Raw genomic sequence first — 27017 nt, 5'->3', positions numbered from 1 at the left:
TGCCAATGACTGAGTGAGATCAGTGGTGGGTCCTTCCCAGTGGAGCCTTCAGATAAAACTGCAGACCCAGCAGACACCCAGACTGCAACGTCAGGAGAGACCTGAAGGAACTCATCCTAGCTGCCCCCAGATTGCTTACTCAAAGAAAGTGTGAGATAATAAGTGCTTCCTGTTTTCAAGTGCTAGGTTTGGAGTTATTAGTTACGCAGCAATAGATAAGGAAGATAGCACTCGAATTGAGAGATCCAGTCCTGGATTGAAAGGTCCCTACTGATGCCACAATTTTTCTTGGGGCTTAGGGAGAAGACCACAGAGATTCACTATCAGGAACTCTTGAAATGCAGAGATGTTGTCCCCCTGAATGTAGAGATGCTTCCTGGCTTGGGTATATATACCCAGGCATGCTCTGACCACCAGGAGACGACCATGTATCAGTGCAGCTCAGAGTCAACATGATGCTTTCAAGAGTTCCCTTAGTGGCTCAGCAGAAACGAATCTGCCTAGCATCCATGAAGATACAGATTCGATCCCTGAACTTGCTGAGTGGGTTAAGGATCCAGTGCTGCCAGGAGCTGTAGTGTAGGTTGTAGATGCTGCTCGGATCCCTCATTGCTGTGGCTGTGGTGTAGGCCGACAGCTACAGCTCCAATTTGACCTCCAGCCTGGGAACCTCCATATGCCGAGGGTGCAGCCCTCCCAAAAATAAAAAAAGACAAAAGACAACATGATGCTTTCACCAGCAGCACATTGACAGGGAATGAACCAGAGGATGAAGCACACGTGGAAGGTGACCGGCTCCTTGCCTGACCGTCCGTGTTCTGCTATCAGCTACACCACCCTCAGAACCTATCCAGCCCTACTGAGTCAAACTACAGTTCCATGGTTCACTGAGAAGTTCTAAGATCAGACCCTCTCCTCCTAGAAACCTTCCCGGTGTTCCTAATTCTTTGCACTCCCCCAACCTTTCATTTAAGCCCCACAATTTCCCAACCACCTAATATGAGACCAGAAACATATCTGGTGATTAATGAATGTGTGTTGTAAATAGTACTTTCTAAAATGTATTTCACTCTTCTGTATGTATTTCTCTCCAACTAGACTATAAGCTCCTCAAGGTTAGGGGCTATGCCTAATTCACCATTGGTATCCTAAAAATCCTGAGTGTCACCGACTTTCAGAAAAACACTGGGATCAGGGCAGAGAAAAAGCACACACTCTGTGAACCAGGAGTAAATATTTGGCAGCAATCTAAACTCGTGGACTCATGGGGCTCTCCATTCATTCACCATCAGCCCCTTAAACCACACAGCAACCCAGTAAGGGAGAACCTGAGAACTCCTGACATCCCGGGGCTCTGCTCAAGGTAGAGTAGATGTCCACTGTGCTGAGGTCAGAAAATGAAAAATATGGAATTAGAAGAAAGGAAGCAAGAGAGAAAGACAGTTAGCTCCACCTTCCACTTTCACAGACAGCAAACACCTCCCTGGGTTACAGAAGACCCACAGGGCCTCAGGAGGCTGGATGAGTCCCTGCTTGGACCCAATAAATCCTTTCATAACTTTTGAAGTGAAAACATAAAAGCAATGAAAGCTGGCTACACGGATGGTCACACATGCCCGGAAACCACCTGACCAACTGACTGTGGGGAATGAAGACCTTCACCTCTGACGGAAGTGGCCAATGCTTTGCTTCCGGCAGAGACTAATACCTGATTCTTCTGAGGATCAAAGAGGAAACATTAAAACTGAAAGCCCTTGGCTGCCATCAACAATTGTACACTAGTATCAACAGAGGGAAATAATTTCCTTCCTGACTCCAACTGGGCCAGTCACGCCTAAAGCAGAAGCTATGATTATCTAATCAAACAAATCAAGACCCAAATGGCTAGACTGTAGCTTGTAGGGGATTTCTCAAGCATTGTGACTTCCTCTGTCTTTGAATCTACCTCCCTCCACCTCCCACTGTAAGAACAAAAACAACTATGAAAAGAAATAATGACACACGATTTCATCTCAACTTCAACCATCATCATTAAGCAAGTTTTCAGATCTAGCTCCTTTCCAAGACGGAGGACAAATTAGTGCCCATCCAGACCTGGGGATGATGAGGGTGCAGCATGGGAAGGAAAGGCACACACAGCATATACTCTGTACCAGGACCAGTGCAGGGGACTGCACAGTACATAATCCTGTTTCTTTATATTCAAGATCTATATTTTTCTTTATAGCCAATGTCTTATTTTTCTTTATATTCTTTATACTCAAAGTAAAGAAGAAAACAACTGTAATAACCTATCATGTATGGACCACACTTTATCATTTGCAAAAAAAGTTGGCATCAATCAGTCCTCTTGCTCTAAACAAACATGAGAGGGGGGCAGGACAAAGATTATTACTCCTAATTCTCAGATCGGGGAAATGATGGTGGAGTGATGTTGTTTTTCTAGGGTTGCACATTGGGCAGGCCTTCTGATACTCCACCTCACCATACTCAGTGCCCTTTTATGCACTCACACATTTAAGCCATACTGGTCCCAAAAACCTATTTCTGTCCAGATATTTGTTTCATTATCATAAAACCACGCAGTCCAACCTCACCTGTGCTAGAATTCCTAAAGCTTTCCAACAGAGAACTGGCCAGCCCTGATAGAACACCCTCAGGAAAAGGACAGTCACTAGCTTTAGATTTACTCTTTCTATCCATGAAAATGCATTGGGCACCTGTAAATGCCAGAGAGTCCACTAACCTCTGGGGATATACACATGAGCAGGAGATACTGGCCCTCTTCTGACCATATTTTATATTCTTTTTTTTTGCTTTTTTTTTTTTTTTTTTGCTTTTTAGGGCCACACCTGTGGCATATGGAAGTTCCCAGGCAAGGAGTCAAATTGGAGCTGCAGCTACCGGCCTATGCCACAGTCACAGCAATGCAGAATAGGAGCCACATCTGCAAACTACAGCACAGCTCACGGCAAAGCAGGATTTTAACCCACTGAGTGAGGCCAGGGATCAAACACTCATCTTCATGGATACCAATAAGACTTGTTTCCACTGAGCCACAACAGGAACTCCCCACATTTTATATTCTTAAAGGCAATTGTCCTGTGTACCCTGCATCCTGCCTTTTCCAGGTCTCATTTCAGTAACGGTTCCTGGTGGGAGATCACTTCTGGTACTTTCAGCATCCTAGTGTGGAGAGACCAGTTGGTTAATGTCCCTTTTGGAGGCAGAGGCAAGAACTAAAGTCCAACACTCTAGGAGAACTCCAACGAGAGGGTAAAAAAGAAGGTTTGTAGTCGTCCACAAAGCTTTAGTCCTCTCTCTGCCTGCTAACCTCACCTGGTATTCCTTGGAGGGACTACCTCTTCTCCACTGTGTAGCTGCTCTGAGCTGCCAGGCGACAGCAGGCAGCCAGCTCATGACCACAGGGGTGCGGGGGAACATCCTGAGGATGAAGCCACCAGAATATAAGAGGGTAGAACAAGGAGCACTGCAGAGAACAGAGCCCAGGTCCTGCTAAAAACGGGCCTGAGGTTCACCAATCCACTGGGCTCCCTGGACTCAGCAGGATTTTCTCTATAATGCAATCTGAGGCTGCTTTGGTGTCTCGGAGACAAAGGCCACTCTAGGCTCATAATTAGCTTACAGACAGCAGACCCATCTCAGTCTCTTCCAACTTGCTCCAGTTAAGATGCTCTCTCCCACTCTGTCATGACACACAAGGCCTCATATTCATCACAATTTAACTTTAAGCACTGAAAACACTCAGGAGGTGGAGCAGATAACAAAGATTTACATCTGATGCTCAAAGTGTATGCTTGGGGCAAAACATTCCAGACTCTGTTTGAAATGTTAACAGACTTGAAATGTTTAAGAGTCAAAGCAGTGGCTTCCAGCCTTTTATCTTATGCAGATCCATAGGCACAAAGAAAGTCGGGTGTTCTTTTAAGATACACTGATTAAGAACAAAAAAGTGTGCAAAATGTAACTATAAACTCAGCCACACTTCTAAATGAAGTTAGGTCTTATGGATCACATCACAACAGCCTCCATGCTCTTTTGAAAAACTGCACCATAAACATGGCAAGTTATATTATTTATCTGGCAAAAAGCTAGAGGTAGGGCACATAGGGAGCAGCACTGGGGATGGTGAGCACAGATCTAGAATTCTAAATAGAAGCCTTTCCCAGAATCCCCCAGCTATTTTCCTTCGATTCCCTAACAGCCCAGGAAATCCCATGTCACTGATTCTTCTCTAGGACATGATGTTCTATTCCACCTGCTATAAACACAGAGGATTCCAAAACACAAAAGAAAGCTTACCTTACCTGCTCACCAGTCCCCTTTCTGAGTATGCAAGAGGATTCAAACTCAGATCCCCATGGAGCCCACGCAGGCCCTTTAAAGGCACAGGTGTATACCCTTGCCTAAGCAAATTTAGCCTCCACCACCTCAAAGGGTTGTTGTGAAAATGCTATAAAACACAGAAAAAACAACTTGCACAGGGGTTAGCCATTCCATACTACTGCCTCTTTTCCTCGCAAATGCCCATAACACTGTTCATTGAGACTTTCTGGTCATTCAATTTTAAGAACACTTCCCTCCATGCCAAAGGAGAAAGAAGGAAGTAATGTAATTATTGGCAACCCAAAGTCCTCTTCCAATTTCTCTTCCTGCCACCTTCCAAGAGCTGAGTCTGCCTTTGCTTTGCCACACATTTTATAAGTATTATATCTTGTCCATCACCAATGAAATCCATTCCAGAAGAAAGGAAGAACATTTTGTTCTTCTTAGTTCTTAGTCTATCCCAGGTACCAGTGCCCATGCTTTAAGAGAAAACCACTGACTTTTAAAACTCATTGAAATATGCATATTGATTACAAAAGGGTAGAGTCTTTTCTGCGTAGGACTCACCAACTGAGGAAAAATATCTTCCCTCCTATGAGTAACAGTAGAACAATGGAAAAAGTTCTAAACTGGAATCAGAAGACTGGGCTCCGTCTTCAGTTCTGCTTCCTCAATGTATCCACCTGTGAAAAGGAAAAGGAGGTTGCTTATGAATCTCTAGGATTTTACCAGCTTTAGAACTTCCCAGATTTGTGAACTTTCTGGATAAATCATATTGGGAATGATGCCAGGCTTGAAACCCACAAATCTCGTGGCGGACCTCTATACCTTCTAAGCCCCTAGTCAGTTTCCGGCACTTCTATTTCACTAATACGTCTAAGAATGATGGGGAAACGGATGCTGTGTGTTTATACCTCAGCTTTGGGGCACAACTGCTTCATCAGAATATCAGAAGTGAAAGAGATCAATTAGTTACTTACATTTTAGGCAAGAATAAATTAACAGCAAAATCTGAGCCACAATAAATAAAAAAGAGACAAGGAATATGAATTAGGACATAAATTTCTAACTACAGGATCTAGCGGCCGCTGTGAACCTTAGTTTATTTAACGTAAAAATGAGTACCAGTGAGCAACAGAGGGCTGGAAACTTCCTGGTAAATCCTCATTACCAGCTTTATTTCATTAAGAACCACTACTATTTTGCTAAGGATTCTGCAACATAAATTCCAACAGGCAAGTATTCCACGGTAGTAGATTGTTATAAAATGTGACTTTCATATATGCACAGGAAATCCATATACCAGAAAATGATGACTCATTTACACTGTTGTCATTTTAAACATTATTGAATCAATCATACAATTGTTTTGTGTATATTATCTCATTCAATCTTCAAATGTCTGTACAAGCTCAAAATTGAAGAGGACCTTAAAATGACCCACTTCAGCTCTTTCAACTGACAGGAGGAAAATGTGGAGAGGAGGGAAGTGGGCACCAGAGAAGCCCCCCATTACTCAGTGGCAGAAAGTCCAGGGCTCCAGGCCAGGGATTGCTCCACTGGACCAAATTACAGCCACTTTAACAGAAGAGGTCAGTAACATTCACTGGCCAAAGAGATTTGCCCTCGGTCACGCAATCAGCTTTGGAGCAGAACCAGGACTTACGCACCCAGACCTCAGAACATCTGCTTCAAAGCTTTGTAGTCTATCTAGACAGCAGAAAGAAATTAAATTAGGAAAGTGGAGTATAATCAAGATAAGCCCAGTAAAGAAACACATTTCCTGAGAGCTAGTGGTCTTAAAGGGCATTTGAATTCTCAAAGACATCATGCTAAAATGAAAGAAAGCCATAATTTCAAACTTACTGAGAAATGGGAGTATGAAGAAGAAGCCAACACTGGCCTTGTGAACAGTGCAATCCCATTAAAAAGAAAAAAAAAAAAAAAAACAGACCCCCCCCCCCCCAAACCTCCACACCCCTTTAGCAGCAAGAAATACAAACCAGAACAGTTTCTGCAACAGGCCCAAAGGGCAGCTTTTTAAACTTCATTGAAAGGTAAAGCTCTCCACCCTGGCCCTGGGGCATGCCTCAGGCACTTGACAGCTCCCCCTCCACACACAAACTTCTGTGGTCCCCCTTTTCCATAGTGAACTTCTCTTTTAACATTTTTTTTTCTTCTTTTCCATAAAGAGAACAAGCAGTTTTGCTAAAGAACTGCTGTGAAATGATTGAAGTTCCTATGCAAACAAACCATTAGCAGAGTTCAAATGCAATTTAAATTACCAGTTGTTAAAGTGCTCCTCAATTTCGTGGTAAGTTTCCAAGGAGAATTACATACTATACACTATTTAATTGGTTGTTTTCTATTTTTTAACACCCATTTATCCCCCCCATTTTATATTTTAGAAGTGTCTATAAAAGCTTCCCTTTAAAAAATTATACATTGTTGAATAGATTAAACCTAAAGATTGAAAAGTGTCAGAGAAACAGCTTCGGGATTATGCACCTCAGCAGAAATTGATGGTTTTGACACCACAAAACATGCAGTGTCTTAAAATCCTAGGAGTCACTTGACAGTGTCCTCACCATTTACAGATAGAGACACTGAGACACCCCCACACACCCCCCGTCCAAGGGAAAGGGAGACTTGGCCAAAGTCATCTTACTGGTCAGTGACAGATTCAGATGAGAATTCCCTAACTCCCAGCGGGTGCTGTCTCTTCCCACCTCTACGTGATGGAGAAGATGGGAAATACTCAACCAATTTTTTTTCTTTTTACCTGTGGTTTTTTTTTGTTTTTTGTTTTTTCCAAAGTAAGTTTGACGTTGCCTTCAAATACACTGACCTCAAAAGTGGAGCGGAGTAAAGGCAAACATCTCCAAAAATGGTGAAACAGAAGTGGAAGCTGATGAATGAGTATAGTCAAATGAGCTCCAAATGAGTAGATTCCTGGCAGGAAAAGTCAAGAAACTTCTAAATTCATGAAACAAGTTATGAGCCATCAAGACCACCAACTTTCACTGTTTTATCTGCCCAGAACTTGTGGCTGCCCAGAAATGAAAGGATAAAGGATCAACAAAGTAAAGGCAGGTCTTGTCACATATGGAAAGGATTTCTAGAGGTCATGACAAGGATGAAGTTCAAGGCTTTGACATGTTTTGTGTAAATTATTGGACCTCCCTGAGTTACAAGCTTCCTTGTTTGCAAACTGGGGCTAAAATATCACCTACTCACCAGGGTGTATGTAATCACTTCTTAGGATTCCATACCCAGCCTGCAAAGGACAGAGCCTACACGCAGCATGCATTAATCAGTGTTTACCCCTCATCTTCCAAAGTTTCTATCTACAATCTCTCAAAGCCTATGGTTCTGTGGTTCTAATTTATGAGGACTACCACTGAGGCTTATAAGCCATGTATGCTCCCTAAGTATGTTAGATGTTGTGTGGCCCCTGACTATAAATTCAACTATTTTGTCATTCAAAAAATAAAACAGGAGTTCCTGTCGTGGCGCAGTGGTTAACGAATCTGACTAGGAACCATGAGGTTGCAGGTTCGATCCCTGCCCTTGCTCAGTGGGTTAACAATCCGGCGTTGCCGTGAGCTGTAGTGTAGGTCACAGACGCGGCTTGGATCCTGCGTTGCTGTGGCTCTGGGGTAGGCCAGCAGCTACAGCTCCGATTAGACCCCTAGCCTGGGAACCTCCATATGCCGCAGGAGCGGCCCAAGAAATGGCAAAAAGACAAAAGTAAATAAATAAATAAATAAATAAATAAAAATAAAACAAAACACATGGATGTCACCTTACATAAAACAAAACACATGGAAGTCACCTTACACACCCAGGCATTTTCCTTCAAAAGCAAACTCCTTAGAACTGCTATTTTAAAATGGCCTTGAAGGAGTTCCCCTCATGGCTCAGCAGTTAATGAACCCGACTAGCATCCATGAGGACACAGGTTCGATCCCTGGTCTTGCTCAGTAGGTTAAGGATCCAGTGATGCCGTGAGCTGTGGTGTAGGTTGCAGACAAGGCTCGGATCCCACTTTGCTGTGGCTTGGTGTAGGCCGGCGGCTTCAGCTCGTATTCCATCCCTAGCCTGGGAACCTCCATATGCCGTGGGTGCGGCCCCAAGAAGATAATAAATAAATAAATAGGTTTCAAATCCAGTTGATGAACCTGACAGTAGTAAAAATCCTAGTTTAATGCCCAAGACCTCACTTAAATTCTCTACCAGCCCTATGTGAAAGATTTTCCAATTTTCCTCTGAGGAAATTGAGGGTTAGAGAAGTCAGGCAACTGCCCAAGAATTGGGATTAGTAAATGGTAAAGCCAGGATTTGACCTGAGGTCTTCAAAATCAAGCTCCATGACCTGAGGTTTGTTACTTTGCAGTTACAGCTATACTATGGACAGCTGTCCTGCTAGAGGCAGAAATATACCTGAAAAAACTCTTCTGCTATGTTCACTTTCTAAGGAGCTTTGGGATAAAAAAAAACAAAGCCTGAACTTTTCAGCTAAAAACTGTTCACGTTAAAAGCAGGTAGATCCTTACTGAATGCCACCTTGCTGTTATGTTCTCAAATGAAATAAAAAGCTCAGCGCCCAGGCACTAAGCAGACTTCAGCTGGGTATGTGGGAAGCAGGGCTGAGAAAGACTGGCAATGAGCTGCTATCAGGGCAACTAAAAAAAAGATTTCAAATGTCTGGGCTCGTGATCAAACAAATAGCAGGTAACCTTAGAATCAGCTTTCCAACACCCCTTGGTGCAAATGTTAGCTGTAACGATGTCAGCCGTCCTGCATTCAGAGGTGCAAAGAACAGACTTTTGCTAGCACCTCCTGTCCTTAAGAAGGCACCATGTATGGGCCCAGCAGATAGATGTGGGAGCTGAATTAGACATGCCTTGACCTCTCAAAGAACTCACAGGCTCACTCAGGATACACAAAACAGAGGAAGAGTGTGCAAAGTCTCAGTACATGCAGCGTCCCTTTGAGGATCAGGAAGAGCTCTGCCAATGATGACTTTTAACTGGGTCTGAACACCCAAGAGGATTTCCATGTATGAGGAGGTGGGCAATAGGCCCAGAGAATACAATGTACCAAGGCATTAGGAAGATGAGTTGAGGGTGTTCTTGGGGAAAGTGACTAATCTGGTGCGGCCAGTGACAGAAAACATGGAAGGATGCAGTGGGACAAGAGCCTGTAAAGGAATGTTGTGGCCAGGACATGGAGGACCTTATGCGCCAGACTAAAACACTGGCTTTCAAGACTCATGGCTATTGCATTTTGGAAAATGAGACAAGAGAAAGTTAAATGGTAGAGCTACTGGAACTGAATCCCCTTCCAGGGTCAGCTTCCCCTTGGGCAAGGGTGGGAACAGCTAAAGGAAAGCTTCCTGGAGTTTCCATCGTGGCTCAGGGGTTAAAGAATCTGATTAGCATCCATTAGGATTCAGGCCTTGCTCAGTGGGTTAAGGATCTGGCGTTGCCATGAGCTATGGTGTAGGTCGAAGACACAGCTCGGATCCTGCATTGCTGTGGCTGTGGTGTAGGCCATCGGCTACAGTTCCGATTCAATCCCTAGCCTGGGAACCTTCATATGCCGCAGATGAGGCCCTAAAAAGCAAAAAAAATAAAAATACAATAAAATAAAGGAAAGCTCCTCTGGAGAGTCCTCTTCTCTATGGTCCACCCCCCAGAGAAGTCAAAGGAGTGGGTGGCCCTCTTGTTGCCCCAAAACCACACCTCTACTGACCTTTTCCTCTAATCTGGAACTCTCACCTGTGGAAGACCCAAGAAAGAAACCAAGTCTCATGTTACAGACAAGATTTCCACCCTGCCTTTAGGGAAATGCTCGTACTACCCCCAATTTGATGAATCAGAAGAACATAGGCTAAACACAAGCTTGAGCCTCTTTCCTGTCACTAAGGAAGCAGGAGCCAGAGGCCTATCCAGCCTATAATGTGTGTGCTCAAAGCTCCACATCACAGAGTCCTAGCACCACGTGATGGGCTCTAGTAATGAGTCTGAACTGATGCCACCAGTAAGACTACATGCAATGCTTTCTCTTAAAGAAGACTTTGTGGTCCCCGGTGTCAAAGACACAGGTAAGATGTGAATCCTTCCCTGTCCTTACAGAGCTCCCGGTCTAGAAAGAGAGATAAAGCATAAAGTGGGAGACAGGAAGTGCCACAGAAGAAGCATTGATAACAATCCTGTGAGTTGGTGTGATTATTTCTACCCATTTGACAGATGAGGAAACTCATCAAGTTAGCTGACCTAACAGCCTGCCCAGCTAGGAAGCATCATAGCTGGGATTCAAATCCAGATCCCATGGTTATCGCCTCATAGCCCACTGTGTTGTGAGTCAGCAGAACAGAGAGCACAGAGATCACTTCTAGTGGGGGAGTGTGCATTTTGGAAAATGAGACAAGAGAAATTACTTCATTCAGGAGGTGGTCTCGGTGAAGAAATTTATAGAAGCAGGAGTGTTATGGATGAAGATGGGAGAGGTCATCTCAGGCAAAAGGAACAACATGAGTTAGAACATGAAAATGAGAAAATTCCAGGTATGTCTCTGGGGAATGGCAGGGCATGTGGTTGACTCAAAGACACTCACAGTGGACAGGTACGGCTGTCTGGTTATGATTAGCCCTGGGGACCACAGGCAGGAATTTTTACTTAAATACCAAAAATACTAGTAAAATGATATGAATATCAAAATAAGAAAATTTATAGTCAGGGAACATACAGTTGAATATACTAGGAAAATAATAACTGTGGCATGGACTCAGCTTTCCTTGGAATTCTTGCTTCAGTGCTAAGGCCACGTGTTAACCTTTCAGGACCTGGGCAGGGGAAGGTAAGTGGGGGTGGTGGGAGAAATGGACCTTCAGGTCCTTTCAGGTCAATGTGCAGAAGGACACTGGACCCTTTGGAGGTTAGGACTTCTATACCTATCTGGCAGTTCCTGATCTTCTTGAGAAGAGTTTCTGCATATCAGTAAATGAATACCAGAGCATAAGTACCTTCTAATTGGTGAACGGAGCATGGAGAACAGGACAGCAGTGGTAGGATCAAAAGACTTTACAAAACTCCTTGGATTCTCCACTAATTAACTATGGAATCCTGAGCAAGTCACTTCCTTTTAGCAAAAGCACAGTTCCCTCATCATAAAATGGAATAATAACTTACATAGATAGGCTCTTGTGGGCATGAACATTAAATTTGTAAGATCAAATATAAAGATATGTGTTTCTACACTCGGGATGATATGTTTAGAATAGGTGCTTCCCCTGAAAACCACCATGCTTATAGGACTAGTGTAAAAACTGCCCAATCCTCCTGGTGAGGTGTCTAAATCTGGAGTTGTCAACAATTTTTTCCCCAGTTGAAAATTGAGCTGTATTCCCCAGGCAAGTCATTACATCTTTTTGTGCCAAATTGTTTTCATCTTTTAAATGACCCAGTAATCCCACTTTGGGCAATATACATAAGGGAATAATCCAAAAGGAAAAAAAGAAAGCAATTTGTTCAGAGATGTTATTCATAGTGCTATTTCTAGCTCTTTATATATCCCTCTATTATAGCACTTATCTCACTGTGCTGTAATTATCCACTCCCCTTCCATACGCCTCCAAATTATCTTTGAATCCATCCCCAGCACCTAGCACAATGCCTGGCATACAGTAAGAATTCAATAAATGTTTGTTGACTAAATGAATGGGTAATAGGAGAGAAATTTTAAAAGAAATTCGCATGAGCAAAAACAAAACATTGTTTTTAAGAGATGATGTTAAAGACCTTAAAAAAAAAATCCAGTAACTATACACTATAAACTGTTTGGAAAGAAGTATGTGATGAAGCCAAAGGAGTGAATTTCAGATGACTTTGTTTATGATCTCTGAGCATCTCTAGGCTTAGGCTGAGTACAGGATAAGATCGCCATGAGACACCCAGGGGCATAAGGTTACAAGCTCGGTCACTTTGACCTGGTGGCCAGAGCACAAGGCTCAGTCAGGGGTCTTGGATTCCCAATCTGACTCGGCCACCTCCTTACACTGACTAAGTGGCCTAACTTCTCTGAGACCAGTTTCTGCACTGAAAATTGGAGTGTTTACAGGAAAGCCCAGCCCATTAAGAGGAATTACAGGGAGCGTGGAAGGACCAGCAAGTGTGAATTCAAATGTAAATAAGGGAGCAGGTGGGTATTCTTGGGCCAGGGTCCCCAGGCCAAGGTGAGGTTTTGAAGCCCAGCTTTTCCAGGCACCCCCGCCCAGAGCCTTCCAGACCCATAAGATATAAGGTAGCTGAAGGCTTCTCACCATGGAGTTTACAAGAGGCAGGAGTCTCTGCAAAAACAGAGGACACATCAAGGAAAAACACTAAGTTAAATATGGCCCATAAAGTCAACATCACTCTGAATGTTCCGTATTCTTGGTGGGAAAGAATGCTTTATACAAATACCCAGAGAGAGCAAAGGAAGCAGCGTGTTCTTCAGGGCTTATTTTCGGGTGTTCCAACAGCTCCCAGCCAGGAAGTCAGAGTCAGGAAGCCACTCCATTCCTTGGCCAGAAGCTTAAGATTAGAAACCAAAGCAGGGAGGACTTAGACTCCTTAGTCTGGACCAGCTGCAAGTCTGTACACTCCCCACTGCACATGTTTTCACCTCCATCAGGGTCTCTCAGATTCCTGCTCACTTGAGCTTGACATTTCTCTGTAGGGAACTGCACTTGACATCCTGTAGACCATCCCAACAAAACACGTTATGAACTCATCCTCTTTTCTCTGGCTCCACTTTGACTGCCCTAATAACTGTTACCTCCACCTCTCACCTGGACTATTTCAAGAGTCACCTCACCTTGCTTCTACTCTTGCCTCCTCCTTGCCATCCATCTCCCCCACAGTAGCCCCAGTGATGCTGGTAAACACAACTCAGATGCTTCCCATCACACCCCCACTCAGGTCCAAGCCCCTTCTTGAGCCCACTGACACCTACCAGCTCTCGCCTCGCCCTCATCTCATGTTCTCCTCCTGCAGCCCCCTATTCCTAGCACACTGGGCTCCTCTGTTTCTAAGACACAAACTCATTACCACCCCACAGCCCTGGCACTGACCATGTCCTCTGCCTACAATGTTCTCCCCACTGCCTGCCACAGGGCTGGCTCCTTGTCATTTAGAGCTCAGCTTACACATCACTTCCCAGGGCCCTTCCTCCATTCCCTCACAGGCAGAGCACCTCTGGGAACACTCCTCAGTGTTACTTATCATTCTCTGCTGTTTACATGCTCATTTATTATCTGCCTCCTCCACACTTCCCTACTAGAATGTAAGTTCCAAGGGATCATTTTTTCGTGTCTTTTTCTCACTCTAAACCCGGTACTGGATCAGTGCCCAGAAGAGTATGAGGCACATAAGTGGGAATCCAATAAAGCTTTAATAAAATTAGATGAATGCATGCCACAGAAGACAGAAACCTTAAAGGTTGCTTAAAGGCAAGAAGCCCAGCACTAATATCCTGGGCTTCAGAGTCAGATGCTGATCACTAATGCTTTGCTCTCAGGAACTGGAGGAGTTTAGATAAAATTTTCCACTTCTCTAGACCTAACTTTTCTCAGGTAAAAAGGGGACAATATGGAGTTCCCGTCGTGACTCAGTGGTTAACAAACCTGACTAGCATCCATGAGGACTCAGGTTCGATCCCTGGCCTCGCTCAGTGGGTTAAGGATCTGACATTGTTGTGAGCTGTGGTGTAAGGTCGCAGACACAGCTCAGATCCCGAGTTACTGTGGCTCTGGAGTAGGCTGGCAGCTAAAGCTCCGATTCAACCCATAGCCTGGGGACTTCCATATGCCTCGGGTGTGGCCCTAAAAGACAAAAAGACAAAAAAAAAGGCTGGGGGGGGGGACAACAACATCTGCCTTGTGGGAGTGCCAGGAGAATTGAAGGCAATAAACCAAGTAGAATGCTTAGAGTCCAACTCCGCAATGATCAAACGTTCACAGTCATCAACTACGGCCCCATCTTCCAGGTAGGAAAAATGACACTCAGAAAGGGGCACACATCATCACCCAAGTCAGACTCAGAGTTAGCAGCAGAGCCAGCTTAGAAAATCTCATCTTTAGGCCCTGTCCTCTGCTCCAGGCTGGCTATTCCTTAGACATAACAGTAATGAAATGTCACAGCAATGTGTGAGAAGGTGTCACCATCCAGGCGAGATTCACCCTGGTTTTTCACACTCTCACTAGCTGAATTCCTTGAAGTCACACTCCCTGGGTTCAAATCCTAGCTCCACTACTGACTGTGTGATGTTGGGGAACTTTTATTAACCCCTCAAAGCCTCAGATTCTTCCGCTGTAAAATGAAGGTAAATAAATAGTACCCAGGAGTTCCCTTGTGGCTTAGCAGAGTAAGGATCCAGTGTCATTGCTGCAGCTCAGCGTGCTGCTGTGGTGTTGGTTCAGTCCCTGGCCTAGGAACTTCCACATGCCACAGGTACAGTAAGAAGAAAAAAAGTTAGTACCCAAATGGATCAACAAAATATGGTGTATATATACAATGTATTATTAGTCAGCCATCAAAAGGAAGGAAGTTCTGACAGAAGCTGCAACATGGATAAACCTTGGATACATGCTGAGTGAAATAAGTCAGTCACAAAAAGACTAACACTGTTTGATTCCACTTCTATAAGAGGCCTACAGAAGTCAAATTCATGGAGACAGAAAGTAGAATGATGGTTGTCAGGGACTGACTGGGGAGGGGAGAATGAAGAGTGAATGTTTAATGGGTACAGAGTTTCAGTTTTGCAAGATGAAGAGGTCTGAAGATTGTTGCCCAGGATATATGACTGTATTTAACACTACTGAGCCATATACTTGAAAATGGTTAGGATGGAAAAAATGGTAATGTGTATGATACCAAAATTAAAAATTAAAAATTTTAAAAAATAGTACCAACTGAATCACTTTGCCATACAGCAGAAATTAGGATTGTAAACTAACATACTTCAATAAAATTTAAAAATAATAATAATAAATAAATACCCCCCTTAGAAGTACCTATTCACAGGTAGCTGTGGTGGTAAATCAATCTAAGTCAAGGGCTTAGCCCGGCACATGGCACTCAGAGCAGTCAAGGCGAGTTAGTTCTCCCTATTAGTAGTAATAGCGTTTATATCCATATGACCAGCCATAACCTCCTAGTGCCCCTGTCATCAGCACCACGGTGGCAGGTGCTTCAAGCCTTCATGCTTCAAGGTAGCCTCCTCCCACTCAGAGAACAGAGCCTACAGCCACGGCCCAGGTACCATCGGCAAGGAGGGGGCAGGGTGTGTGCAGGTTCCTGGGAGTCCTGGGCAAGTCCCTGCCTCCTTGATGCTTCAGAGCAGCTTAGAGAGCTGCCTCACTGATCACACAAACTCAGGTCTCAGAGCACTTCCTCCTCTCTGTTATGATCTGCCACCTAACGCTACTGGGAATCAAGTGCTTCCCCAAAATACCTCTCCAATACTTTCCCTGAAGTGGAGAAAGGGGACCCGGCCCCCAAGCTAAACAAAAACTGATCTGACTACAAAGTGATACTCGTCAAGGCCATGTAACATCTGTGGGACTGGACTGTAACAGGGTGGTGCCCTCTTGATCTCTGTCAAAAGCTGCTGTCACATCAAAGATGGCTAAAGGAGTTGGGGGTGTGTGTGTGTGTGTATGTTTAAAATCTAGTCAGAATCAAGTCTCATCTGTGAATGGGAATTATACTATTGAATTCTTGCAGCTTCAATAATAGTGGTAGAAGCTTAGATAGAAAGCCCTGCTCAGATTCTTTCAAGGCCTGTGCATAATTTCTCCGTGAGGGACGAAACTGAAATAAGGGCCTCCACTATTCAGTTCCTCCCCTTGGACAAACTATCATCCCCTTTCAGGAAAGAAAAAGATATAGGCAGCAAAGCAGATCAGAAGGTAGCAGCTCACATTCAAACAATATTCACATGAGCAAAACTGAAAAAGGTAAGTATAATCCAAAGAAGGGTAAAAGGGTAAAATTTTAAAAAACAACAAATTCAGACCTCTGAGTCAACAGAACATGACAGAAAGAGGTTTGACCTGGAAGAACTTAGTTCTAGTTCTCAATTTCTCCCCAATTAGATGAGTAAATGTGGACAACTCTGGCATCCTGAGTCTCAATTTCCTCATCTGCAAAATGGGCATCTTCTCTGCCTTTGCCTAAAAGTCATCTTCACTGCTGTGTTAGAAAGAATGACGGCGAGTGAAAAGATCTGGGTTCTAACCCACCTAATTAGCCTGCACCTATGAGGCAGGTGAGCTGTGCTGCTGGGCCTTCCCTGTCCCGTCATGCTGTAAAATGAGACAGATCAACTGAATCATCTCTAATTGGAGTCCTTCCAATTGTGACAGTCCATCAACTCTACACAATCCCCTGCACACCGGGTATTTATTGCAGATGGTATGTCGCGCAAATGCTATAGAGCAACATTTTGCATACTCTTAACTCTTAAGCATAACTCTGCTTTTAAAGATAAAACTATCCCTCCCGAAGTGCCACAAACATCCCTTCTGGCATATTACTTTAGACTAGCAATCAGACAGACAACACTACCAAATTATCTTTCTCCCCAACTTAAACTAGGCCTCAGGTGGAAGAAAATAATTTATATATATATATATATATATATATATATATATATATACACACACACACACACACACAATATATATATATAATAGAATTTTTGCTCAGACAAAGCCCGTCACTAGATCCCACTGTGAGAAATATTCCCCTGGGAAAACAGCTGCCCACACCCTAAATGAAAGCAGCCCGAGCTCCCAGCCACATATCCCATCACCGGGCAGCCCTCAGGACACTGAGCCCTGGATCTGCAGGCACAAATGCGGTTCGACCTGGCAATAATGATGTACTCACGCGCTGAAAGGCCCCACAGGCAGCTGGCCCTCCGTTGGCCCTCACTCTCTCTCACACACCCTGAGTCCCACTGCAAGGAGGTGGTCCCCAGGCCTGAGGGGAACAGCACTGAAACATTCTCGCCTCAGCTCCCAGAACAAGGGGCAAAGGAATGGAGGGGGAGGGGCGGGGGGAGGGGGCGACTTTGTTTCTGGAAACAAGAATTCAAATCCTGCTTCTCCTAAACCCTGAGTCACCTCCTTCCCTTCCAATAGATCAGTGTGGTGGGTAAACATTTCCATATATGGAGAAGCAGGCTGGAGGATGTCAGAAAAATCACCCTTCTCTCCTCTGGCACTTGAAGAACATGCCCCACTAAAGACAGAATTCCTTACTCGGAGTAAATGATTAACCCCAAAAGAAGTAGAGTCTCAACTGTTCCATAGGCTCTCCTGTTACAGCAAATAGGCTCCCTCGCCCAAACATGGAAGTGACTGGCCTTCAACTAAGGCTTTAAGGTCCCCTTAAGAATGGGGCCATCTAGAATGCAGCTACATTTGTGAAGTCAATTTATTAATCTGAGGAGGTGTTTGAGGGGATGCATCTGAAGAGGTCACCAAAAATCCAGCCCACAGTTTTTGGGGAGCAGATGAGTCCTAAAACAACCCTCAAACTCGGATTCCTGACTCTCTCAGGCAGAGTCCTCTTGGAACTCAGTTTCGTGTGAGTTCTTCATAGAGCAGACAGCAGGCAGGAAGACCAGGAATAAAAGCAGACTTCCAGGAGAACATGGGAAAGGAGGAGTGGGACAGAAGGGTGAAACGTCCAATTTGTAAGATGAATTCCGTAAGTTTGCAATGTTAGTTCTGATCTCAATGTCCTAAAAATTATTTGATGATTAAATCGAACCAGTGAAGTCAATCAGTGATGAAGCTAGTCTAAAATGACTCTAGAGAAGGATAAAGGAAAGTTGAGATGCTGGGGGAAATGATGGAGTGGGGAAGTAGGGGTGTGCTCAGAGAAGGAATCTGTATCTTGGCTTCCTGGTAGTTCTATGTCCTAGAAGAATCTTGTTCTATTGTTGGCTGTAGAGGCTTTCTACATCAGATGAGCCATTTTTCAGAATCATCACCCACTCCTGGACTCTGGTCCTTCACCAGGAGGCTACTTGTTCTCATCCCCTGGCAATCTTCAGCAATAAACATCACTGATTGGGGAGTGAGGGGACCCAAGCCCTACACACAGATCAGTCACTCCTTACCACTTTGGATAAATTGGTTCTTCTCTTGTAGCTTATCTTATCTCATCTACAAAATGAGTAGTATCCCAAAATTGTCCAGCTATATGCTCTAAAAGCTGCTTCTCCCCAGCCTATCGATATAGTCCTGACATTTATTCTGATCATTTGTTTTCTATTTTTGCAAGCATGCCACAAGTACCTTAAAAAAATGGCAAACATTTCATATTGATTGCATGTTTAATAAATGAACATAAATATAAGTAACTATTCAGTGAGATAAGGAAACAGGATCAGAAAACCTTCCACCTCGTGCCAGAACTAGAACTCAGCATAGAATTCCTGCCAATGCGGTACTCCCAGGAGGTCCCTGGCGTAGGCTTGAAGAGGGTAAGGAGGTGGTCCTCATTTATAACTGAAACTAGACCAACTCAGTGGTTCTGTAGAAAGACTGTCATCTTTTCAGGACCTCTGAGTCCCTTCCAATATTCCAACAGTTTCATTTTAGCAGAGGAAAGAGAGATTCCATGGAAAATACTTGCCCAGGGATAGCCTGAGAACTCTGAAAAGCAAGGACCAAGGAGACAGCTACAGGGATAGGTATGAAAAGCAGCATGAGGTAAGTTTCCATATCCTCAAAGGGATCTTTCATTCCTCAATGCATGTATGCCCTTCTTCCTCTTTGACCACTGAAAACTGCTGGCTCTGGGATCTCAGGAGACCACAAGGCCACAGAACCCAATGCCCTTCCTATTTATGAATCCCCCCGCAGCATCCCTAAGGTCTCCAGTGAAGTAGAGACCATTATCTCCTGCAGCTGTAAATTCCATCTTTCCAACAGAAAGTTCTTCCTTATATGGAAATAAATATGGCTCCTAGACCTTCAATCTCCGGCTCCTTGTCCCGCGTCTTTGATCCAAACAACCTATATCTGTCAGATGGGTTTTGAACTTTTGCAGGTGAATATGGATGCAGAAAGAAGCTATCCAAGATCCCCTGGCTGCATCCTGACCACATGACACTGCTAACTTTTACTGCATTTGCTGCCAACTTGACAGCCATCCTTTTGGGGTTTTTACAGTAAATGTTAATGCTAAACAACCCATTCTGCTTATGTATCACCAGCCTTGTGGGTTCACAAGAGGTACCCTATTCAATCCCAGTCACTGAGAGAGGAGAGGAGAGACCTTCAAGATCAATTCCTTATCCACCTCCATTCCCTCAACCACACCATATTCCCACCTTTTGTGGAGGAAGCTCAGGAATGCAGATCCACATTCTCAGCTCCCCACTGGCTCTCTCTGATCCCGCCAGACCTAAAACTGTCTCCAGGATACAAGACTGTTCCAAGGAACATGAAGAGAGAGCTGTGTAGGAAAAGAGGGCCTTGCCAACACAAGTGCTCTCAGAATAACAGGCATGGCAGCAGGGCCAATTTGTCGTGATCTCTAACAACTGCCCGCACCATTCTGGACCTCAGTGTCCTTACAAAATGGGGGGAAAATGTTCTTTTCTGCCACAGTTCAGGTGTGGCACTATTTAGATTCAAGTCTGTGTAGGAATGATGCCTCACATTAGTAGTATGCTTTACTGTTGAGTAAACAAATGCTTTCCCAGACAATCTCATTTAATCTCTACTGACAACTATCCCTGGAAGATTATACCCACTGTAGTGACAGGAAAACTGAGGCTCAAGGAGGTTAAGTATATTCTCAAGGTCACACTGACAGTAAGTAGTTAAAAGAACACTGGTTTAAGAGGAAAAGTATTTAAGATTCCAGTTCCACTGCATACAAAATACATGATCTCAGGCCAACTGTTTAACTTTCCTAAACCTCAGTTTCTACAGCTGAAAATTAGAGATTAAAATAGCCCCTCTGCCTACCTCTCAGAGAAGTTATGAGGATCAAATGAGATAATGCAAGTGAAAGCCTTCTGGAAAACAAAAAGGCGTTGCAAAAATGTAGGGGATTATTTTGATTACCTGTCAATGACTATGCATTCCATTACAAAAACAAAAAGCAGTGAGGTCATGCTCAAGACAAAGAAACATTAAGGCTCTGGGAATTGAGGGGAAATGATTCCAGTTCTACAGGGTTCTGTCCATATGCGACTCACTCTTGCACTTGAAACTCAGCAGCAACTGTCAGATTTTCAACTGCCAAGTCACAGATGTCTACAGGACCACTCAAGATAAACTCTCCCTTTTTAGCTACAAGCAAATGCCAAGCCAAAAGCAAGTAATAGAGATGGGTGCTTGGGAAGACCCTCTGAGAGGCTCTGTTCCGGAAACGTGACCTGCGATGTTTTCCTTGGAGTAGTTGTTAGAAACACAGGCTCCAGTCTCTGCAACAAGCCCGTGGGGAAATAAACGTACAGTACAGAGCTATTTACCAGAAAGCACTAAGGAAGCTCCCGAACATGAATTAATCAAGGGTACAGGATATTTCAAGTTGCAGATTCCAAAAGAAATCTCCAACCCCATTAAACCTCTAGCCCAGCTCACAGAGGATCAGCCTGTCATTTGGGCAGCCCAGGCAGCAGAGAAGCCCATTTACATACCAGAGGTCCTGCTACAGGTCACCAGGAGCCAGAGGGCACCCGAGAAGCTCTGAAAGCACAGGTGCAGCTCTGGTTTCCTTCAGGCCTCTCCCACAACACTAGTCATCAAGATTTGCTTCAACCCCAGAAATCCATTCCCAAGACTGAGCAGCACACAACTCAGGTGATGATTGTTTTTCTTTTCTTTTTCTTTCTTTCTTTTTTCTTTTTTTTTTTTTTTTTTTTTTTTTTGTCTATTTTTAGGGCCACACCTATGGCACATGGAGGTTCCCAGGCTAGGGATCAAATCGGACCTGTAGCCTCAGGCCTACACGACAGCCACAGCAACACCAGATCCAAGCCACGTCTCAGACCTACACCACAGCTCATGGCAACAACCCACTGAATGAGGCCAGGGATTGAACCTGTGTCCTCATGGATACTAGTCAGATTTGTTTCCGCTGAGCCACAATGGGAACTCCAGATGATTGTTTTTTGGCTGCATTTTACCATCTGCTTCCTCCTTGTGCTCGGAGAAAGACACTTGGTTAATTTGTTACATAAATATGTGAGTAACTACCAGGAGTGTGTGCCTACATCCTCAGGTATGCTACAGCAAAGGACTCTGAGATGCAGACAGTACCACAGACTTCACAAGTGTGGAAGAGAAAGACTAACCATAATACAGGACAAGAGACTTCAGGATTATCCCCCCTCAATAGAAGGAATGAAGTTTGGGGCTAGCTATTAAAAGAGGGTAGGACAGAGGAAAGGGGAAATGAAGGAGTAAAGGACATTGCAGGCAAGAGGAAAGATTTGAGTTCAGGCCATAAGGAGCTAAGTCCAGTGAAGAGAAAGCTTAGAGGATGCGCAGGCACTAGTGGGAGAAGGGTGCAGATGGCTAGAGACAAACATGACTCAGAAAGGTAAACTGAAAGCAAATAATTGTTGCAGGCTAAAGTGACTAGATTCTACTTCTAAAAGCAGAGTGGAGAGAAAATTAATAAAACCAAGAGCTGGTTCTTTGAAAAGGTGAACAAAATTGACAAACCCCTGGCCAGACTCACTAAAAAGAGGAGAGAAAGAACCCAAATAACCAAAATTATAAATGAAAAAGGAGAAATCACAACGGATACAGCAGAAATACAAAAAACCGTAAGAGAATACTATGAACAACTATACGACAACAAGTTTGACAATCTGGAAGAAATGGACAATTTTCTAGAATCTTACAGCCTGCCAAAACTGAATCAAGTAGAAACAGACCAACTGAACAGACCGATCACTAGAAATGAAATTGAAGAGGTCATAAAATCACTCCCTACAAATAAAAGTCCAGGACCAGATGGCTTCACAGGTGAATTCTATCAAACATATAAAGAGGAATTGGTGCCCATCCTCCTGAAACTCTTTCAAAAGGTTGAAGAAGAAGGAATACTCCCAAAGACATTCTATGAGGCCACCATCACCCTCATTCCAAAACCAGGCAGAGATACCACCAAAAAAGAAAACTATCGGCCAATATCATTGATGAATATAGATGCAAAAATTCTCAACAAAATCTTAGCTAACTGAATCCAACAACAACCAAAAAAATTATACACCATGACCAGGTTGGGTTCATCCCAGGTTCACAAGGATGGTTCAACATACGCAAATCAATCAGCATCATACACCACATTAACAAAAAAAAAGTCAAAAATCATATGATCATCTCAATAGACGCAGAAAAAGCATTTGACAAAGTTCAACATCCATTCATGGTCAAGACCCTCGCCAAAGTGGGCATAGAGGGAACATTCCTGAATATAATCAAAGCCATTTATGATAAACCCACAGCAAATATAATACTCAATGGGGAAAAACTGAAAGCCTTCTCACTCAAATCTGGAACAAGACAGGGATGCCCACTCTCACCACTGCTCTTCAACATAGTTTTCAAAGTCCTAGCCACAGTAATTAGACAAACAAAAGAAATAAAAGGCATCCATATAGGAAGAGAAGAGATCAAACTGTCACTGTATGCAAATGCCATGATACTATACATAGAAAACCCTAAGGACTCAACTCCAAAACTACTTGAACTGATTAATAAATTCAGCAAAGTAGCAGGATATAAGATTAACATTCAGAAGTCAGTTGCATTTCTGTATACCAGCAATGAAACATTAGAAAAGGAATACAAAAATACGATACCTTTTAAAATTGTACCTCACAAAATCAAATACCTTGGAATACACCTGACCAAGGAGGTAAAGGACCTATATGCCAAGAACTATAAATCCTTAATCAAAGAAATCAAAGAAGATGTAAAGAAATAGAAAGATATTCCATGTTCCTGGATTGGGAAAATCAACATTGTAAAAACGGCCATACTACCCAAAGCAATCTACAGATTCAATGCAATCCCTATCAAATGACCCATGACATTTTTCACAGAACTAGAACAAACAATCCAAACATTTATATGGAACAACAAAAGACCCAGCATCGCCAAAGCAATCCTGAGAAACAAAAACCAAGCAGGAGGCATAACTCTCCCAGACTTCAAGAAATACTACAAAGCCACAGTCATCAAAACAGTGTGGTATTGGTACCAAAACAGACAGACAGACCAATGGAACAGAATAGAGAATCCAGAAATAAACCCTGACACCTATGGTCAATTAATCTTTGACAAGGGAGGCAAGAACATAAAATGGGAACAAGAAAGTCTATTCAGCAAGCATTGCTGGGAAACCTGGACAGCTGCAGGCAAAGCAATGAAACTAGAACACACCCTCACACCATGCACAAAAAAAAACTCCAAATGGCTGAAAGACTTAAATATACAACAGGACACCATCAAACTCCTAGAAGAAAACATAGGCAAAACACTCTCTGACATCAACATCATGAATATTTTCTCAGGGCAGTCTCCCAAAGCAATAGAAATTAGAGCAAAAATAAACCCATGGGACCTCATCAAACTGAAAAGCTTTTGCACAGCAAAGGAAACCCAAAAGAAAACAAAAAGACAACTTACAGAATGGGAGAAAATAGTTTCAAATGATGCAACTAACAAGGGCTTAATCTCTAGAATATATAAACAACTTATACAACCCAACAGCAAAAAAACCAATCAATCAATGGAAAAATGGGCAAAAGACCTGAATAGACATTTCTCCAAAGAAGATGTACAGATGGCCAACAAACACATGAAAAAATGCTCAACATCGCTGATTATAAGAGAAATGCAAATCAAAACTACCATGAGCATATACCACCTCACACCAGTCAGAATGGCCATCATTAATAAATCCACAAAGAACAAGTGCTAGAGGGGCTGTGGAGAAAAGGGAACCCTCCTGCACCGTTGGTGGGAATGTAAACTGGTTCAGCCACTATGGAGAACAGTTTGGAGATACCTTAGAAATCTATCCATAGAACTTCCATATGACCCTGCAATCCCACTCTTGGGCATCTATCCGGACAAAACTCTACTTAAAAGAGACACGTGCACCCGCATGTTCATTGCAGCACTATTCACAATAGCCAGGACATGGGAACAACCCAAATGTCCATCGACAGATGATTGGATTCGGAAGAGGTGGTATATATACACAATGGAATACTACTCAGCCATAAAAAAGAATGACATAATGCCATTTGCAGCAACATGGATGGAACTAGAGAATCTCATCCTGAGTGAAATGAGCCAGAAAGACAAAGACAAATACCATATGATATCACTTATAACTGGATTCTAATATCCAGCGCAAATGAACATCTCCTCAGAAAAGAAAATCATGGACTTGGAGAAGAGACTTGTGGCTGCCTGATGGGAGGGGGAGGGAGTGGGAGGGATTGGGAGCTTGGGCTTATCAGACACAACTTAGAATAGATTTACAAGGAGATCCTGCTGAATAGCATTGAGAACTATGTCTAGATACTCATGTTGCAACAGAAGAAAGGGTGGGGGAAAAACTGTAATTGTAATGTATACATGTAAGGATAACCTGACCCCCTTGCTGTACAGTGGGAAAATAAAAAAAAAAATATTTAAAAAAATAAAAAATTAAAAAATTAAAAAATTAAAAAAAAAGCAGAGTGTGTTTTGTTTGTTTGTTTGTTTTTTCAGAAGCAATCTCTGATCACACCATTGATCAGATTTAAAAAATAGTTTCTTTGGCTCCTCACTGTTAAATAATAACTCTAAGTGTTTGAATGTTTCGTCTGCGCTGAGCATTGTACAAAATATGCTGCATACAATGTCCCATTTAATCCTATCAACAACTCAGTGAGCTGGACAGTCTGGATCCCATAATGCAGGTGAAGAAATGAAGGCTTAAAGAAAAAATAAGCTGTGCCAGTCTCAGAGACAGAAATGGTAGAGGCTAGGATTAACTAACTCTCAGTGCAAACTTAACCCCTTGCAATTCTACACCATACTCTCCATTTTCTAACCTCTTCTTTGCTATTACCCAAACTTCCCTTGTCCCACTTCTATGAGATAAAATCATCTTCACATAACTATCACACACAAAAATACTATATAACAAACATAATCATCTCCAAAAATAGTTGACAAAATTCCTTATTTGGTTTTGTCTCTCCAGGAAGCCCTCAGAGTCAGGAACCTTGCCTTTGTTCTCAGCACCCTACATACAGTGGACAATCAATAATTACACATTATTCAGCTAAACAACGTCTTTGAAGGTTGGGCCAGGGAAGTAACACAACACTGATTGTAATTTCCACTGTCTTCTTCACAAAAATGGAACTAATCTCAGCAAGGTTCCCAAGATCCAAGGCCTCCAAGTATGTCAACCAAGACAGTCCAGGTTCGAGAAAGTGAGTTTGAGAAAACAACTGATCCAGTCACAAAAATGGAACTAATCTCAGCAAGGTTCCCAAGATCCAAGGGGGATACAGAGCCAAGTCAAAAGATACTGGTCAAGGATCATGTGCAAAGGTTCCACAGCTACTCAGGGGCTGCATGACCCTGAACCTGCAGATGGGTGCTCCAAAGTCCCTTCAGAGGGAGACAGACAGAACACATACTTCCTTAAGAAAGGGGCGAAGTTCCGGGACCCTCACAACTGTAAACACTTTGCCTTTTAGCCTTAGTACAAGGACAGACTGAGCTAGCACAATGGTTTTCTTCTCAGCAGTAGAGCTTTCCTTCAGGCAAAATGCTTGCAGATGCTAGGCTTGTAACAAAGATAAAAGCAAAGGTGCTAAAACTGGGCTCCAGAGCCTCCTTCTCTCCTACTCTTCCAAGCACTCGTCACCTCCCCTAAACACACCCCAACACCAAGGTCCCTCTCAGAGTCTCCCAGGCTCAGGGGAGACCAGCATCCTCTGAGCTCTTTATAGTACCTTCCAGGTCAGATTCTAGTAACCACCAAGTTCTGAGATATACCTCCTTGATAAGCAGCTCTGCATTTTTACCAGTGAGATAGACAATATACAGTCCAGCAGGGAAGAAAGAGGTCTCAAATTAGAAAACTTGGATGATAATCTATTTAGGAGCTGTGTTCTCAGAAGCAAGTTATTTAAATTTTGCTAAGCCTCAGTTTTCTCATCTGTAAAATAGGAAATAATATTATTATCCACCTAATAAGTTTTTTATAGGAATTAACTAATTTAATGCATAAGTTGCCTAGCAGAATGTAACGATAAATACTGCGTTAAGATCACCCCATCTATAAATGTATCTAAGTCCACAGATGGAAAAGCAGGTAGTACTGTATCCAGAGCAAAGAAGTTGCTCAGTAAGTGACAGGGATTCATTTCTTTCCTTCCTTGCTCTCATGGACATTTCAACTTAAAAAAAACAAGATGATGGCAATAAAGAGCTAAGGGAGGAGGACATTTTGTGTTCCAAATTCCCTACAGCTTGTCTTTGAAAATATTGCATTTTGTCTCTGGAATTTTGAAACTCATAGCCATCTTAGGCCTCCAAGTATGTCAACCAAGACAGTCCAGGTTCA

The 27017-nt window shown here is 43.2% G+C and overlaps 1 protein-coding gene across 12 annotated transcripts in view; it reads right to left on the bottom strand.

Annotated features, from left to right (window-relative positions):
• Positions 1–27017, bottom strand: part of LPP (LIM domain containing preferred translocation partner in lipoma) — a 693621-nt gene that overhangs the window by 613499 nt on the left and 53105 nt on the right. For 6 of the 12 annotated variants that reach the window (XM_021071248.2, XM_021071246.2, XM_084990684.1 and 3 more), the window contains exon 2: positions 4915–5030. The exons of 2 other annotated variants lie outside the window; for them this stretch is intronic. The gene's annotated coding sequence lies outside the window, so the exon portion shown is untranslated. Of the gene's footprint in view, positions 1–4843; positions 5031–17285; positions 17439–27017 lie in introns of those variants that run through there. 4 more of the 12 variants (XM_021071247.2, XM_084990685.1, XM_084990682.1 and 1 more) reach the window with 2 other exon arrangements.

This window comes from Sus scrofa, chromosome 13, assembly GCF_054392235.1.
Source record: "Sus scrofa isolate SSC_HxYL_T2T_F1_AM1 chromosome 13, Sscrofa_HxYL_maternal_Yorkshire_Landrace_v2.0, whole genome shotgun sequence".
NCBI lineage: Eukaryota > Metazoa > Chordata > Mammalia > Artiodactyla > Suidae > Sus > Sus scrofa.
This window is presented reverse-complemented; position numbering and strand designations above follow the sequence as displayed.